Source organism: Lynx canadensis, chromosome B2, assembly GCF_007474595.2.
Source record: "Lynx canadensis isolate LIC74 chromosome B2, mLynCan4.pri.v2, whole genome shotgun sequence".
Classification (NCBI taxonomy): Eukaryota; Metazoa; Chordata; class Mammalia; order Carnivora; family Felidae; genus Lynx; species Lynx canadensis.
In genome coordinates, this window is record NC_044307.1 from 23,363,176 (window position 1) to 23,377,845 (window position 14,670).

Here is a 14,670-nt window from a genome sequence, read left to right on the forward strand (position 1 = left end):
CATGCTTAAGTCATTAGGCATTGGCTGATTCAATCTGTAGCTCTTCTCTCCTCCCCTGAGGTGGGACTAAAAATTCCAACCCTTTAATCACAAGGTTGGTCCTCCTGGCAGCCAGGCCCCTGCCTTTGGGTGGGGTTAAAAAGTCACCTTCTTTAATAACAAGACACCCATTTGTGGCTTTGAAACATTTTCAGGAACTGTGGAAAAAAACAAATATATCTGAAAAATATGACCAAACATATGTGTTTCATAAATTATATTGCATGATCTTAACAGATCCTTAAATAACTAAATTTATACCTTTTATATTTATTTTTATTAAGTCAGACATCCATTTACACTAGAGTTCAGGATAGGCCAGCATTAATAAGTACCCTTCTCCCCCCAAATAATAGGAGAATAAATTGGGAAGAGTTTACCTTTTAGCTTTATTTTCTTTCTTTCTTTTTGTTGAAGGATATAGGAAAATATTTTAATTTTAGCAGAAGATTGCTCATTCTCTCTCCCTCTCAACCCTTCTCCCCAATCCATTGTGAGCATAGTTATTTGAGAACATGGTTAGAGAATAAGGGTGTGATTTGGCAGAGCGGTCCTATTGCTGTTTTGAACATCAGTAATATGAAGGAAGGAGGCCCCCATTTTTCTTTCTTCTCTAACATGAAGGGCCTTGACTCAGGCTCTTTGGTAATGTCACGTCAGGAAAGATTAACAGCTTGAGACTCAGGAGATCCAGGTCTGGCTGTGCTCTGTCCTAAGAGCTCCCATGTGACAATGGGCAACCATTGCCTCAATTTCCTAGGCTGATCCTTCTGGTCCTTCATACCTCTGTTCAGATTTAGAGTTTTGAAGTATGACTGATGCCAGCATATTTATGGTGTCCTGGTGCTACCCCCCCCCCCACCGCACATTGCCTTTTAAGATATGGCATATATTGAATTAGGAATCCTTTTATAGTAAGAATGACTTCTAAACTATTCTCCTGGTGAACATCTTTTCCACTGCAGCTTTGAAGCCTAGAACATTGCTCTGTGGATCTAACAACAAGGGGGAAGTTTACTTACTGCAGATGGCCTGTTTTATGCTTAAAGAGCTCTTCTTTCCCTACAGATATTACCTTATAAACCTTTAGCAGCCAATTTTTGCTGGGGAGGGCAGCCGTGGTGAAATCCACTACCATTGGCTTTGAACAGAGGAAGTGCCCTGGCTAAGTTAGCAAGAGGGAAAGTCTCTAGTGCTGCCATCAGGGCTGTGATGTCAGAACATACATTTCTGAATGGTCCTCTTCTATGTGGTGCATAAAGTCAGGGATATTAGAGTGCTGTATTTTAGTTACTGTGGCCTTATCTGCTTATGTGGCCTGACTGATTTCTAAACACTCTGCTGTACATTGTTTCTATTAAAAAAAAGTATGGCTAACCAACTCAAACAAGTTGATAGAAGGTAATTCTATTGTAATATGGGTGGAAAGCCTTGTGAAATATTTTTAAGTTGCCGTAGCATACCAGTTTTTAAAATAAATCATATGACTTACCTGAGTTCAATTTCTCCTAACATCAGAGTTGTGGTACAAAATTATGAATTTGTAAAGTAAAACTGAATAAATTCAATATCTCTGAATTGACTATGTTCATTGCCCTGCCTTGGTTAAGGTGCCATTATTTTCTCTACTAAATCTTATCCATCCATTAAGATCTGTTTCCTCCTTCTGTGTTTTTCCCTTCTTTGAACATCTCTAGGACCTACTTGATTAGGCACCACCTTGCCCTATAGATTTTTTTCAGTTTCATATCCCAGAATATTCATTTCCATAAGGTCAGGAGATGTTATGCTGCTTATACACTGGCAGCACCATTTAGCTCAGTGTTTTGTGTCCAAGTAAGAGGCCATGTTTCTCAAGCCGGGTCATAGGTGATAGCACAGTGATGAGTTCTGCAAGAAGACATAACAATCCTTAATCCTAATAATAAAGCATCAAAATATTCAAGGTAGGAACTGATAGAACTGCAAGGAAAAATAGGTGAATTCACGATTGTAGTTAGAGACGTCAACAACAATCAGTAATTGACAAATCAGTAAGGACTTATGGAACAGCATAATCAATCAACTAGCCCTAATTGACTACTTAAGGTAAAGCAGATCTTATACTATACATCCTTCTCAAGCTCACGTAAAATATTCAACATATGCCACATTCTGTGCCATTAAACACACCTTAACAAATTTTAAAGAATAGAAATCACACAGGTACGCTCTCAGGCCACAGTGGAATTAAAGTGGAAATAAACAACAGAAAGATAGCTGGAAAAATCCCGAAATACTTGGAGATTAAATAGCATGTTTCTAAATAACACATGGGTCAAAGAAGCATCAAGGGAAATTTAAAAATAATTGAACTAAATGAAAATGAAAATACAACTTATCAAAAGTGTAAGTATTAAGGGAAATTCATATCATTGAATGTGTAAATATTAGAAAAGAAGATCTAAAATCAATAATGTAAACTTCCATTTTAGGAAACTAGAAAAAGAAGAGCAAGCTAAATCCAAGGTAAACGGGAAAAAAGAAATAATAAAATTAGAGAAGAAATCAATGCAATTGAAAAAGAGTATCAGTAGGGAAAATACTAATAAAAGATTCAATATAGCAAGACAGCATAACAATTACATTTATGTACATAACAACAAACCAATGAAATATTTGAAGCAAAAATTGATAGAATTGAAAGGAGAAATAGAGTTCTACAATGATAATTCAAGACTTTAATACCTCACTCTCAATAATGGATAGAATAACCAGACAGAAGATAAGTAAGAAAATACGGGATCTGAACAAGTGATAAGCCAACTAGGTGTAACAGACATATATGGAACATTCTACCCAACAATAACAGAATATACATTCTTCTCAAGTACATGTGGGACATTCTCCAGGATGAGCCACAAATGTTAAGCCACTGATAAATCTCAATATATTTTAAAAGATAACTGTCATATATAGTATCTTCTCTGACCACAATAAAATAAAGTTAGAAATTAATACAGAAGAAAAACTAGAAAATTCACAAATTTGTGGAAATTAAACAACACACTCTTAATCAATGGGTCAAAGAAGAAATCATAAGGGAAATTAGAAAATACTTAGAGATGCATGAAAACAAAAAACACCATATACCAAAACTTATGGGCCCAGCAAAACCAGTGCTATGGGAGAAATTAATATCTATAAATTTTTATATTACAAAGGGAGATCTCAAGTCAATACCCTAACATTACAATTTAAAAGATTAGAAAAAGAAGAACATGTTAAATCTAGTAGAGGGAAGGAAATAAAGACTGGAGTAGAGATAAATAAAATAGAGAATAGAAAATCAGTGAAACCAAACCTGGCTATAGATAGAAAATGTACGGTGATTCCTCAAAATATTAAAAATAGGATTATCATATGATCCAATAATTCCACTTCTGGGTATTAACCCAATAGAACTGAAATCAGGGACACTGATATATATGTACACATATGGTTATAGCAGCATTATTGCCAATATCCAAAAGGTGGAATAAACCCAAGTGTCCATCAATGGATGAATTGATAAAATGTGGTAATACATACAATGGAATATTATTCAGCCTTAAAAAGAGAGGAAATTTGGACACATGCTACAATAAATGGAAAAAAACCAAATACCGTATGATTCTACTCATATGAGGTTCCTAGAGTAGTCAAGTTCACAGAGACAGAAAGTAGAATTGTGGTTGCCAGGGCTGAAGGGAGGTGGGAATGGGAAGTGATTGTTCAATGGGTACGAGTTTTAGCTTTATAAGATAAAAAAAAATCTGTGCATGGAGGTGATGGTTGCATAAAAACGTGAATGTACGTAATGCTACTGAACTGTACACTTAAATGCTTAAAGTGGTAAATTTTATGTTGTGTATATTTCACCACAATATTTAAAAATAAATGATGTATTTAAAAATGGACGAATTGTGGCTGCATACAGTGCATGGATAAATATCACCATCATAATGTTACAGCAAAGAAACCAGACACAAAAATATATAAACTGTATAATTCCATTTATATATATTAAAAACAAACAAAAAAAAAACACGGGCACCTGGGTGGCTCAGTTGGTTAAGCATGTAACTTCTGCTTAGGCCATGATCTTGCAGTCTGTGGATTCAAGCCCTGCATTGGGCTCTGTGCGGACAGCTCAGATCCTGGAGCCTGCTTTGGATTCTGTGTCTCCCTCTCTCTCTGCCCATCCTCTGCTCATACTCTGTCTCTCTGTCTCTCAAAAATAAATAAATATTAAAAAAAAACAATTGGAAAACTGAGGTTCTGGCTTCCAGTAATGGTTATGTAGCCTGTGAACTAATACTCTCACAGATAACAGTAATAAAATCTGGATAAAATATCACATATAGTTAAAGAGAAATATGTACCTATATATAATACACATAAGCTATATGTGTGTGTATATTTCCAGAAAGTAAGCAGAAGAGAAAGGGAATCTACCCTTGAATGATGGGAATTGTGACAGGAGATATTTGCAAGCTTGAGTCTTTTTGCCTCAATGTACTTCACAATCTGTGCATGACCCATGTAGGCAGAAAACCACAGTCTTACTTGTGGTGTCAGAAAGGACATTTTTAGGGCTAGCAGAGTTGCTGGAAAGTTAGGGGAGAAATTCTGGAAGGGAGGGAGCCACAAAGGGGTAAATTCCAAAATATATATGTAGGTTTCCCCTAAATAAGGGATAGATCTTTAAACTACATATATGCAGAACATCTTTTAAGGGGCCCAGCCTGAAAGAGGATTTCAGCTGTGCCTACTGTAGTGAGTTTTGAGCCTAGCCAAGTTAACTCTGTACTAGGAAATTGACACTCTTCAAAGGAATAAAACAGAATCCAGAGTCTTCTATAACTATCACTGATAATGTCTAGTATGCAATTTTTAAAAATCATGAGATGTGTGAAGAAACAGGAAAATGTATTCTATATACAAAACAAACAGCAGGCAGTGGAAACTATCCCTCAGATATCCAAGATGTTGCAGTTAGCAGACAAGGATTTAAAATCAGTACTATGGGGCTCAGTCAGTTAAGCATCTGACTTTGGCTCAGGTCATGATCTTGCGGTTTTATAAGTTTGAACCCTGCGTTGGGTTCTGTGCTGACAGCCTGGGCCCTGCTTTGGATTCTGTGTCTCCCTCTCTCTCTGCCTCTCCCCTGCTCACTCTCTCTCTCAAAAAAAAAAAAATTAAAAAAATTAAAATCAGCTACTATAAATATGTTTCTGGGGGTAAAGAAAAATGTTCTCATAATTAATGAAATGATGTGGAAACTCAGCAGAAAAATGGAAATTATAAAAAGTTAGAAAGATGATAAAAGGAAAAGGAATTTACTTTTGAGCTTGTCAAAAATTAAAAGCCTGAAATTTGGTAGAAAACCTAAATTTTTAGATCCAAGAAGCTTAAAAAAAAATACAAATCAAACTAAACCTAACACATCATAGTCAAACTGCAAAAATCCAAAGATGATAAGAAAATCTTGAAAGCAGGCAGGGAAGGACACCACATTACATACAAGGGATAATAATATGAATGACAAATGATACATCATCAAGAATAAGAGACAAATCGACAATGAAATGATATCTTTAAAGTGCAGGAGGAAAAGTCAATGTCAACAAAGGATTCCACATTCACTCAGCAAAACTCTCCTTCAAAATGAAGCAGAAGCCACAATGAGATGCAACATACCTATTAGAATGTTTAGGGGTGCCTGGGTGGCTCCATCGGTTAAGGGTCCAACTTCAGCTCAGGTCATGATCTCACAGTTAGTGGGTTCAAGCCCCATGTCAGGCTCTGGAGCCTGGTTCAGATTCTGTGTGTGTGTCTCTCTCTGCTCCTCTCCCATTCTCTCTCTCTCTCTCTCTCTCTCTCTCTCTCTCTCAAAAATAAACATTAAGAAAAAAATTTTAAATGTCTAAAAAAAAATTGCAAATAGCAAGTGCTTTTGAGCATCTGGAATGACTAGAACTGGAAATGCAAAATGGTGGTGACTTTGGAAAATAATTTAACAGTTTTTTGTAAAGTTAAACATTAGATGATCCAGATATTCCACTCCTAGGTATTTAGTGAAGTGAATTGAAAACTAATGTTAAAAACTTGTGCGTGATTATGTATAGCCACTTTAGCCGTAATTTCCAAAACCTGTAAATAAACCAGGTGTCCTTCACCAGGTGAGTGAACGAATAACCCAGATACATCCATACAATAGGATACTGCTTGGCAACAAAAGGAACAGACAGCTGATTCACACAAGGACAAGGATGTATCTTAAGTGTTTTTCTCTAAGTGAAGGAAGTCAGACTCAAAAAGCTATATATTACATGATTCCTCTTACATGACATTCTAGAAAAGAAAAAATTATAGGGATGAAAAATGATCAGTGGTTGCCAAGGGATAAGGGGAGGGGAGGAGCTGACTGCCACAGGGCAGCATGAGAGACTTTTTTGGAGTGATCTACAGTGTTAGCCATTTAAGACATCAGTTACCTTTGTGAAGGAGGGAGGAAGAGAAGGATTGTCAGGGGGCCTGAGAGAAGCTGGTTCTAGCGCTTAGTTACACAAGTGTATTCAACCTGTAATAATTCACTGAGCTTTACGTGAATGGTTTCTGCATATATTCCTGTATGCATGTTTATGTCAATTAAAATTTAAATACATATTTGCATAAAAATCCTCAATATCTCAGAATAAACAGCAGCATTTGGTTGGGTTTTGTTTTAAAGTAAACATGTTTGCTTGTGGCATATCAGATGGATTTTAATATTACAAAGTATGAATGTCCTAAACCTTGGGTGACTGCCTAGGGTCTTTCTATTTTTTTTTTTTTTTTTTTTTTTTTAGAGATAAGGAGATAGAGCATGAGCAGAGGAGGGGCAGAGAGAGGCAGACACAGAATCTGAAGCAGGCTCCAGGCTCTGAGCTGTCAGCACAGAGCCTGATGCAGGGCTGGAACTCACGAGCTGTGAGATCATGACCTGAGCTGAAGTCGGACATTCAACCGACTGAGCCACCCAGGTGCACCGGGTCTTTCTATTTTTGCTTAAATTTGGTAGGTCATATGGCTTTGATTTTTTGTGATGCAATTTTTTTCCAGGAAAGTCCTCCCTTCCAAAGATGTGTACTGACACCAGGACACCTAGCACAGCACCTTGCATTTTGTATACACATACTCGTAGAACTGTGTTGACAGGAACAAAGCTAGTAGCAGAGGTCTGTTCATGCACAGGATAGTGAGCAGGTGATGGCAGGTAAGACTGAAAGGCTACACTTGGCAGTGAATGTTTTTACACTTGGTAAACTATTTGCAGCTAGTTCACCCAACCAATGTTGGTTTCAGCCTTGCCACCCACTATGATCACCTGAAAAGCTATTAAAAAAAAACGCTGATGCCCAGGTCCCACCCCAGGGATTCAGATTTAACTGATCTGTTGTGATTTGGGTTCCGTGAATTTCGAAAGCCCCCAGTTGATTTAATGTGCAGCCGGGGTGAGGGCCACAGATTCAGGGCCAGGGATGCATATGCTGTGATTTCCATGTGTGCTCTGGGGTCTTAGAAAACAGCTCTGCCCTGTTAAAATCAAAGGACTACTTCAGATTACTCAGCTCTTTGTCTAAACTGTAACAGGAGGAAATGTCTTCTTAGCAGATCTATCTTTATGTCACTTGCTTTCAGAATAAGAGGTTGCTTCGGGCACAGCAGTTTGATTTAGTCTGTGTTGAAAATCATTAATAGCCTACAGATACCAAAAAGGGATGAAAAGAATTTGCAAACACGTGGAGTGCATTATACATGTTTTCAAATTTCTCCTATGATTAGAAACTAAAACTCTACTGCTGAAGACTTGATTTCCTAAACTCAGCCCTCAGCCATTTCCCTAAATTATTCCAAATCTTTCCAATTCACTCAGTATTCTCTGGACTATTCCCAACATGAAGAGTACAAGATGGATGCAGATCTCAAAGGAATTCTCTTTCTATTGCAGAAGCCTCACTTTCCAGAACCTCGGGTGATAGGGAAGCTGCATGCAGTGTGATCTAGTGGAGGCAGGAGGGCTCTGCAGTCAGGAGATGATATGGGGTCCCAGCCCAGCCACTTAGTAGCTGTGGGGCTTTGGACAAATTTCTTGACTTGGAACAGTTACATAAACCTCATTTGCAAGAAAAAGCATAAGGATACTGATTGTAAAAACAGCAGTGACTTTTCATTCCTCCTTGTGGTCCACAACCTTTGCAACGTGATTTTATAGCTGCCCCTACTGACAGGCAGACTCTTCCTCCAAACCTTGCATCAGACATGGTCTTACTTGCTCTTGTCAATAGAAAGCAGTGGGTATGACAGCAGTGTGCCAGTTTGGGGCATGGGCTCAAAAGGTCTTAGATGCTTCTGCTTTTTCTTTCAGAATACAGCTGTCTCCAAGCCCATGTTAGCTGGCTGGAGGATGAAGTACCATGAGGAAGAGAACCAAGGTGCCCAGTTGACAGCCAGCTCATCCCCAGAAGTAGAGTCCCCTGGTCAACCAGCTGCTGACCACACGTGCATGAAGGAGCCCAGCAGAGACCAGACTGGTCCTGATGAGCCCAGGTTAAACTGCTGACCAACTCAATCATGAGCTAAAGTATTGGGATGGTTTCTTATACAATGGCTAATAATACACCAATTGCAGACAGGATGTCAAGATTCAATGATATATTAATTATAAGTTACTTAGCAAATAGTAGGCATACTATAGATGCTGATTTCCTTCTTCCCTCATTTAAAAAAATTTTTTTAGTTTTATTTATTTTTGAGAGAGAGCGAGAGAGCATGAGTGGGGGAGGGGCAGAGAGAAAGGGAGACCTAGAATCCGAAGCAGACTCCAGGCTCTGAGCTGTCGGCACAGAGGCAGAGCCTGATGGGGCCTTGAACCCACGAGCTGTGAGATCATGACCTGAGCCAAAGTCGATTGCTTAGCCGACTGAGCTACCCAGGTGTCCCAACTTCTTCCCTTATTTAATGTTGGATCTCCGGAGTGAAACAGAAATACATGTGGACATGTATGTATGTGATTGGTGCTTAAGCTCACATAGTGCCCCACACTGCAAGAGGAAATAGGTGACCAGAGTCTGACCGTAGGACTCAAGCCCAAATTGCAAAATAACAAATTTGCCTTTAATCTAGTCCCTCCAAATCTAAACTCTGGACGTCAAGGCTGTGGACAGGTCTGAAGACATGGAGTTCCCTCCTCCTGGGGCCCCATCTTCCTTTCATTGCTGTCTGATATCTGAGAAGGAGGAATGGGCCCCTGCCGAGAAGCAGCTGGGAAGCAGTGCTCCATTTGGGGAAACTTCCTGCTTGTGCCCCTCTGCTTCCTCTCAGGGTGCTTTTCTCCCCTTTGGTGGTGGAGGAGAGGGAGGGGTGTGACACTTCACTTCCTGTAGGTCAAGGGGAGTCAGAGCCCTCACTGTTGCACTCAGTGTGCCTGCCTCTCAACACATGTGAGTACTCAGCACGTACTGAAAGTGTAAAATAGAGTGAACTTCAAAGATTTAGTACCAAAAAAGGTAAAAATTTCATTAATAATTTTATATTGATTACACATTAAAATACTATTTGAGATGTATTTAGGTTAAATAAATTAATAGTATTACCATCAATTTCACCTGTTTTTTTTTTTTTTCTAATTTTCTCTGTGATTAGAAAACTTAAAACTGTATATGTGGCTCATGTCCTATTTCTACTAGACATTGCTGCCTTAGAGGACTGCCTCCTTTTCAAAGCCCAGGCTGCCTCCTCAAAGGACCAGAGGCCAGGAAGGTTAGGAAATCTAAAATTTTAAAAGAATTTGGCATTTTACTATTTCCATTTGTGAATGAAGGATTTAATAAGGTTTTAAATTTAAGATTTAATATTCAAAATAAAATGCATTCATTTCAACATTGTGCTTGGGGTTGTTCTGCATGGGGGTTGCAGAAGCACTGTGAAGAGGCTGTCCTTGGCTCCAGACCTTTACTACTTAGACAGCTTTTCATGGATTGGCTTAGGGCCTGATATTTCCATTTTTCATAGATATTCTTCCTCTAGGGTGATTAAGGAATGAGACTGAAATGAAATTTGAAGCTCTCACAAACCAAAGGATTTTTGTTTCTGTGGCTTACCAGCATTTTTAGTTTCTACTATCAGAAATACTAATTGTGAGGTGCCTGGATGGCTCAGTTAGTTAAGCGTCTGACCTCGGCTCAGGTCATGATCTTGCTGTTCATGAGTCGGGCTCTGTGCTGACAGCTCAGAGCCTGGACCCTGCTTTAGATTCTGTGTGTGTGTGTGTGTGTGTGTGTGTGTGTGTGTGTGTGTGTGTCTCTGTCCCTCCCCCGCTGGCACTCTCTCTCTCAAAAATAAATAAACGTTACAAAAACGGAGTCAGAGTCTTTATTTTAAAAAAAGGAAGAAAGAAATACTAATTGCAGGCCACAGCTGGGGAAAAGAACATAATGAATGGAGCTGCAGCTAAGTTTCACAGACATGTGAAAAAGAGACCTAACTTTCAACAATTCCAGTAAGTTCCCAGGACTCAGTCCACACGGAGCATTCGACTGCGACAGTTCCCACTGCCATTGCTGGTATTGAAATGGGATTGTGCGCTGAATCCAGACAGGGCTGGGATGCTTGAAGAGAGCAAATCTTCACAAAAACACTAAATAATAACACTCTTTAGTGAAAGCAAGCATAATGGCCAGCGTTAGCTGATGCAAGGCAACTTTTTTTCTTTTACTTTTCCAATAAACAGTATCTTCAAGGAGAGAAGCCTAGTTTCCACACAGCAGTGCATTGATGGGTGCTTGGGGATATGACTGAATTAAAGAGGGATAAAGGAGATGAAATCCACATTTTAATTGTAAACAGATGAGTCATTGAAAAACTTTCAGATCCATAAATCCATGTATATATTAATCATCACAGCAATGTGAAATGCAGGAAAATGATAAAAGCATGTGTCACTTATTATGTGTTTTTTCCTGCTCCTCCTTTTGTAAACTTTTCAAGTTCCTAAGTATACTCTTTATGAGAAGAAAAATTCCCACTGAAATCAATGTGAACCTTTAATACTATACAATTAGTTTTTCACTTTTTAAATTTTGTTTGTATGCTTCAAAGCCAAAGATATATAGTTGAACATCTTACATATTGCATTTTTGTAAAAACTCTGAATGTAAAAAGCTTCCTTTCTTCAATTACTAATAATAGTTGCAATTTGCCCATTCTATGAAGATACACTTCTAGGAACTGTGCGAAGGTGGAAAAGAAATAGCAAATATTGTTCCCGTGAGATGGCAAGTCCCCCACAGGCTGGGGCAGACACATAGTCTCTCTGGGGCTTAGCATGGTGTTTGGCACCTGGCAGGAGCTTAATTAAGAGCTTGTTGATTGAATAAGTGAATACTTCCAATGCACATAGAGGCCAAATACAGATACGTTCCACATGTGGTGCTTTGGAAGTCCAGAAGCACACTGATGCCACCTGTATACCCACCCCTTCTAAGACTCAGCCATGCCCTACTCCCCAGCCCCAGGGTGATGCCACCAGCTATGGGAGAATTCAGGGATTTCTCTTATCCAATGTCCTCACCTCATCACCATCTCCCTTCCCTTTAGTCTGTCCAAGCTGTCCTTCCACCTCTTATTCTTGTAGCTCTGTTCCTTCTACTGCAGATAGCTCTCCGCCTCCCTCCTCACCCCTCCCGTCTCTTCCATCAGATCTTGTCTGCTTTTCCTCCTGAAATAACTCTTCTGCACTCTCCCCATTCACATTTGCTTGGGAATCAAACATTTGCCCCACAGCTTTGTATTCCACAAATTTGGAAAAAAGGAAGTCATGTTCTGGAATGAGAACCAGTGCCATCCACCTCTAGAGATCCTACAAGTAGTTTAAGATCCTTTAGAATCTGCAGAGAAATCTTCATCTTTCTCATTTCCCTCTAATTAAGCTATTTTACTCCAAGCACCAGCATTAAAGACAAGCCAGTTTTTAAAAACAAAATTTTTAATGCTTGTTTATTCTTGAGAGAGAGAGAGAGAGAGAGAGAGAGCGAGACAAAGTGTGAGTGAGGGAGGGGCAGAGAGAGAGAGAGAGGGAGAGACAGAATCCGAAGCAGGCTCCAGTCTCCGAGCTGTCAGCAGAGCCCGACGTGGGGCTCAAACTCACAAACTGTGAGATCACGACCTGAGCTGAAGTTGGATGCTTAACCAACTGAGCCACTCAGGCGGGCCTTAGACAAATCAATTTTTACCTATTGTGCCAGCCATAAAAAGGGATGAAGTACTGACCCATGCTACAACTTGGACGAACCTTGAGAACATTATGCTGAGTGAAAGAAGCCAGTCACAAAGTCTAAATATTACATGATTCCATTTACATGAACTGTCCAGAAAAGACAAATATATGGGATAGAAAGTAGATTAGGGTCAGGGAAGGTGGGTGGGAATGTAGGAGGCTGACAACTAAAGGGAGTTTCCTTTTGAGGTTATGAGAATGATCTAAAATTGACTCGTGTTAGTTGTACCTATCTCTGCATGGACTAAAAACCATTAAATTATACACTTAGATTTAAAAAAAATTTTTTTTAATGTTTATTTTTGAGAGAGAGACAGAATATGAAGCATGGAGGGCAGAGAGAGACACAGGGCAGGGAGACACAGAATCTGAAGCAGGCTCCAGGCTCTGAGCTGTCCGCATGGAGCCCAATGTGGGGCTTGAACTCATGAACCGTGAGATCATGCCCTGAGCTGAAGTTGACACTTAACCAACTGAGTCACCCAGGAGCCCCTAAATTATACACTTTAAATGAGTGAATTGTACAGTACATGAATTGCATCTCAATGATTTAAAATTTTTATAAATTATGAACCATTTTACATGTACAAAAAATATATAGCATAAAGACAAATAAACATTCTGTACGTGTCACCTGCTTAATAAAATTTTACCACCACCTTTGAAGCCATCTGCATGGTTCTTCCCAAATACAATGCTTTGCCTCCCCTCCTAGAGAATCATTCATCTGAAGTTTAAAAAAATTATTATTCCTTTGACTTTCATTATAGCTTTGCCACATCTGTATCTCTAAATAGTATATTGTTGGGGAGGAGTTAGGATGGTGGAGAAACAGGGCTTTCCTTGTCCCTCAAACGCATGTGTATTGAGGCCAGGTCACTTGGAACACCCAGAAAATCAACCTGCAGAGTAGCAGAAGGATCTCCAAGGTTGAAGAGAGAGAGTGTAGCAGGTATGAGGCTTATTCTTTTTTTTTTTTTTTTAAGTTTATTTGAGAGGGAGAGAGAGAGAGAGAGACAGAGACAGAGAGAGAGAGAGAGAGAGAGAGCAAGCGCAGGGGAGGACAGAGAGAAAGGGAGAGAGAGAATCCCAAGCAGTTTCTGTGCACCGTCAGCACAAAGCCTGACGTGGAGCTCTAACTCAGGAAACCATGAGATCATGACCTGAGCCAAGATCAACAGTCAATTAACTGAGCTACCCAGGCGCCCCTGGCTTATTCTAACAAACAAATCAAAGCACACTTAGTGAAAGGTCCAAACACTCCCCACCGCAAGCAGGAGTTGTTCTGCAGAGGACTGACCTGGGGGAAAGAGCAGCCAAAACACAACAGCAGAGTACACACAACATACACCAGAAATACTTCCTGGAGTGCCAGGCCCTCAACAGTGTATGACCCCTTTCTAATATAGCATTACTCTCAGGTGCAGGAAACATTAACAGGTTTCTAGAACACACACAAGACAGAAACTTTAGCCAAAATGACAGAATGGAGGAATTCTCCCCAAAAGAAAGGTCAAGAAGAAATCACAGCCAGGGACTTGCTCAAAACAGATCTAAGCAATATATTTGAACAAGAACTTAGAACAGTCATAAAACTACTAGCTAGGCTCGAAAAAAAGCATAGAAGACACCACAGAAACCCTTGCTGCAGATCAAAGACCTAAAAACTAGTCAGACTGAAATAAAAAATGCTATAACTGAGGTGTAAAACTGACTGGATACAGTCACAATGAGGATTGAAGAAGCAGAAGGGAGAATAGGTGAGAAGATAAAATTATAGAAAATAATGAAGCTGAAAAGAAGAGGGAAAGGGAACTATTAGAGCACAAAGGGAGACAGGCTACTTAGTGATTCCATAAAATGAAACAATATCCGTTTCATTGGTGTCCCAGAAGAAGAACAGGAAAAGGATTATTTGAACAAATTATAGCTGAGAGCTTTCCCATCTGGGGAAGGAAACAGACATTCAAGTCCAAGAGGAACAGAGAAGTCCCCTCAAAATCAAGAAAAACAGGTCAACACCACAACATATCATAGTGAAACTTGCAAAATACAAAGATAAAGAGAGAATTCTGAAAGCAGTGAGGGACAAAAGGCTCTTAACCTACAAGGGTAGACACATTAGGTTAGCAGCAGACCTGCCACTGAAACTTGGCACGCCAGAAGGGAGTGGCAGGAAATATTCAACGTGCTAAGTGGGAAAAATATGCAGCCAAGAATACTTTATCCAGTAAGGTTATCATTCAGAATAGGAGAGATAAAGAGTTTCCCAGACAAAAACTAAAAGAGTT

General features: G+C 39.4%; 1 long non-coding RNA gene across 1 annotated transcript; it reads left to right on the forward strand.

The window, feature by feature from the left end:
- Nucleotides 1-2,168: 2,168 nt before the first annotated feature.
- On the forward strand, nt 2,169-13,819 carry LOC115513634. Its single transcript, XR_003968761.1, has 3 exons — nt 2,169-2,273; nt 10,605-10,607; nt 13,807-13,819. It is a non-coding gene; the product is annotated as an uncharacterized LOC115513634 (long non-coding RNA).
- The last annotated feature ends 851 nt before the right edge of the window (nt 13,820-14,670 follow it).